Source organism: Nicotiana attenuata, unplaced genomic scaffold, assembly GCF_001879085.1.
Source record: "Nicotiana attenuata strain UT unplaced genomic scaffold, NIATTr2, whole genome shotgun sequence".
In the NCBI taxonomy this organism is placed as follows: domain Eukaryota; kingdom Viridiplantae; phylum Streptophyta; class Magnoliopsida; order Solanales; family Solanaceae; genus Nicotiana; species Nicotiana attenuata.
In genome coordinates this window covers 153,019-157,416 of record NW_017672050.1, presented here as the reverse complement: position 1 = coordinate 157,416, position 4,398 = coordinate 153,019, and positions in this window count along the sequence as shown.

Sequence of the window (4,398 nt, the reverse complement as noted above, 5' to 3'; positions counted from 1 at the left end):
TTCTACTTCCTTGCACCTTTCAATCTTAAATATGGCCATTGCATTTTATCTTCGTTAACAATCCTTCTGCCTTGTGATTCGAGATTCCAAAATTCATGACACTCAATAGTGCCAACATCTAGTGCATAGTTTGCAAGGTGATCAACCAATTTATTCCCTTCTCTATATATATGTGACACCCTGAAGTTACACAATTCTATCAGCTCCATTATCTCCTCCACATGCTCCACTATACACCAAGGTGGTTTCCATTATCCCTCAATTATATTCTTTAATAATATAGAATCAGTTTGAAGCCATATATGTGAGTAGTTCTGTGCTTGCTCTATATAGCCTTAGTGCCTCTACAATTGCTATTGCCTCTGCTTCTGTATTTGATCCTTCATTTATCTCCTTTCCAATAGCATATCTTAGATCACCAAATTCATTCCTCACACAAAAGCCAACTGCACTCCTACCAGGATTCCCTCTTGATGCTCAATCTGTATTAACCTTGATCCAGCCCTCCAATAGAAATTCCCATATAACTTTCCAAAACTTTAGTAGTGGAGTATTGTTTTCCATCATAGTTAACAAATCCTGCCATTTGTGAGGGAGATTTAGGCCAAGTTTTCTAATTTGAACAAGTTGTTGCAAAGTAGTGAAAACCTGATATATCAACCTGCTGATGGACACTGTCTCGCCATATTAGAAGTTATTCCTTCTCTTCCGTAGTTCCCACACTATAGACGAAGGCAAAGCTTGCATTATAGGTTTAAGTCATGGGATTACCTGATTAGTCTAGCACCTTCTAATAGCTTGGTGCAGTGACATTCCTTTCATTGATTTTCCAACCCTCGATAAGACATATCTCCAAACTGTATGAGCAGTAGATGATTTGAAACACAGATGCACTAAAGATTCCTCCTTAGGTTCAGCACATCACCTACACTTACATGGCACTAAATACCCCAACCTTCTCATAAAATCACCAAGAGGCAGTTTAGCTTTCCACACCTTTCATATGAAGAATGATATTTTAAATGGTAGACCTTTAACCCATATCATCCTACAGGATATCCCAGGTTCATCTCTCCTTCTAAAGTATTCCCACGCCGATATTACTGTAAAATGAACTCGAGGCTCAAGCATCCAATAGGGTACATCAAGAACATTCCCCATAACTGGAGGTCTAATCTTCTCCACAATATGAAGTGCAAATTCCTCAGGAAGAATTTCCAATAATCTGTCCACATTCCAGCCCCCATCTTCCATTACATCGTACACGTTGTGTGTCTCTTCATCAATCACAAACTCAAGAAGAACTAGGAAGTATAAAGATCCCATACCTGTCCAGTTGTCAAACCACAAAAGGGAGGATCCCAGTTTTGGATGCCAAGTTATCTAATGCCCAATAATGTCCCTACATTCTAATATCTTCCTCCATATATCTGATGTCGTGCCCCTTTTTCTTGCAAAATCGGGTTTCGACACTTAAATCTTATAAGGAATGGAGGGGTAAAAGAGATAGTCGCCACCTAACTGGTTTTTATATTAAGCAAATATTCCACTAGGCATGTTGCCTAGTGGCTAATATATAAATAAAATCCCAAAATTGGGTCCAAAACATATAATGAGTTCAAGAGACCATATAAAATGTATGATGCTACTATCTACTACTAAAGATAGAACATAAGAAACTAATATACTGACTATTACATCATGTCTTGTAGAATAAATCCATCTCCTGCCCATGTATGTGAATCCAAATGGCAATAGCAAATACCAAGCAGCACCTATATAACTCTCACCAGGCGCCATAGTATGAATTCCAAAGACCAAATTGAATACCAAACCATAACACAAACAGATTGAACTCAAAGCTTTACCAAACTAATCATAAACATGTAGTAAGTTCCTCAAATGCTTCCTCATCATATTTACCTTGTGTATTGCAATATCATCATCAGAATGAGTGTGTAAGCACACTAATACCACTGAAAAATGATAATACAGTACACAAGCTAATACAATCCAACTCTCAAGCCAAATAGGAAGCATGAAATGCAAATATCTTGACTTTAAATTCCATTGAACAGTTGCAGCTTCCATCATATGTACTAACGTCTCATTTACTACACTTGATATCAAGAATAACCACATTTTCTTGTAGGGCATAACAACATGCACAATGCTAATCAACAGTAACAATAGCATGGATGTGCAAAGCACAGACCAACTATAACCTCTATTCTGCAAATCAGCATACAATTCCTGTATATGGTTTGGACCATTAGGGATTACACTAGAATTCCAATGATATACAAAAAAAAAGTTCCACTTCCTTAAACTGCCAGAATACCAAGCGTAATAACCAAATAATTTGTTGTGCAAAGCACAACACTACCGTTCCTCAGAGCTTCCAAATTATGTTCATTAATATGAGCTTCCCACTTCCCTACCACAACCTGTGTATAAAGTATTTTGTACCCTGCTAAAAAGTCCCCAAGTTGAGCATGAGACCATACTAATACCACTGAGCAACCATTCAACATAATCCAGAAATGCATGAGATGAGGTTGAGGCCTGACTACTAAAATCGTACTCATCAGTCTGGAGCTTTTCTTTTTGCTATCCTAACTCTCAGATTAGGAATCTGAGCTTTGTCCATGTTGAGTAGAACCTTTCCTTCAGTTGGTAACTCCTGGAATGATTGAAATATGATTGTCCCTGCAAAAGAGAAAACATGGTTAGCTAAAAAATCTGCCACTTTATTGCCCTTCCTCATCACATGTTGGAACAGCACATTGTATGACTCCTTAATCTCCTTTATCCTTCTCACTTCTGCCCCTATACACCATGGTGATTTCCACACATCATCAATTATCTTCTTCATTACAAAGAATCAGTTTCCATGATCACATGGTGAAGCTGCTTCTCTACACAATAAACTAATCCTTCTACAAGTGCTTTTCCTTCAGCTACAATATTAATTGTCTCTCCTATCTCCATTGCTTTAGCAAACACCAAGTCCCCCCTATTATCCCTAACATAAAATCCACATGAGCTAGGGCCCGGATTCCCCCTTGATGCTCCATCTGTGTTACACTTGAACCATCCTTCATATGGCAGTTTCCATGTGACCCTCCTAGTAACCACAACTGCCTTATAGCTCTCAAAGAATCTGATCATCTCTGGCCATAGCAATGGAATCCCAGAAAGCCAAGGATATCTCACCTTTGCCAAATAATACAATGTCTTATTCACCTCATGAATCACTGTACTGCAAGACACTGAACCTCCATACTTGATTGTGTTCCTTCTCTTCCAAAGTTCCCATAGAACTACTGCAGGGGTTGCCTGAAACAAGGGCCTTAATTTTGGACAACATTTTGCTTTCCACCATTCCCTTACAACTTGATGAACCTGCACTATATTAGTCATCAATCCTGCAGCCTGGAACAATGTTTTCCATACCTTGGTTGCTGTCTCACTTGTTAGAAACAAGTGTTAGAAAGAATCTTCTTGTGGTGGTATGCAACACCAACACTTTGACACTACCATGTAACCCCCTCTTCTCCATATATCATCTGTATTCACCTTTCCTCTCCACACTCTCCACAAGAAAAAGGAATGTGTTAGGGCACCTTTTTTTGCAGATAACTCTGTTTGACTAGCCTACGTCACCAAAGATCAGGTAAGGGCTCGAAATTACCTCGAAGAGAAGGTGTTAGGCACTCTTCGAGGTCCACAACTATGGGTCTCGGGTGAACTCAATTATACGAAATAGTCTATGTGATCAAAGATAAAAAAACACTAGGAATTCAGGAAGTTCATTATTAAACACAAATAATTGATGAAAGACAGGGGGGTCCTAAATTTTTTAGCCTAAAGGATCACCCCGTGCAACATAAATAATACTTTGTAACTCCCTCAAGATGGGGTGTTACTCATATTATTCAGTGAGCACAGACTATAATTTCCTGCTACCCGATTACTATCTTTAAGTTGTTAACTAAAGCGCACTAGCCGATTCTAAATCGTACCCTATGCGTGCACTACCCGTCCCATGCTTGTGGTGCAGGAGGCTTTGAACCTCTATTTAGGTAGTTCTAGACTTCCACTTAGACTGCTTAAACTGATAAAAGTAATCATCATAGAAAACAGATTAAACATCATATAAAAGCAGTTAAGGGCTCAAGTTAACCTCCACACTTTGACAACGAATGCACGCAAACACATTGATCATTTGACAATTGCAAATTTTAAATTATTATTGAATCCTATAGGCTTGATTCCTACATGATTTTGGATTTTATTACAAGCAGTAGTTTCAGATGTGAAAAACTATTTTTTTATACAATTTCTACGAGTTGCCTACCGATTATACGTAAAGGAGAGATTAAACATATATGCATG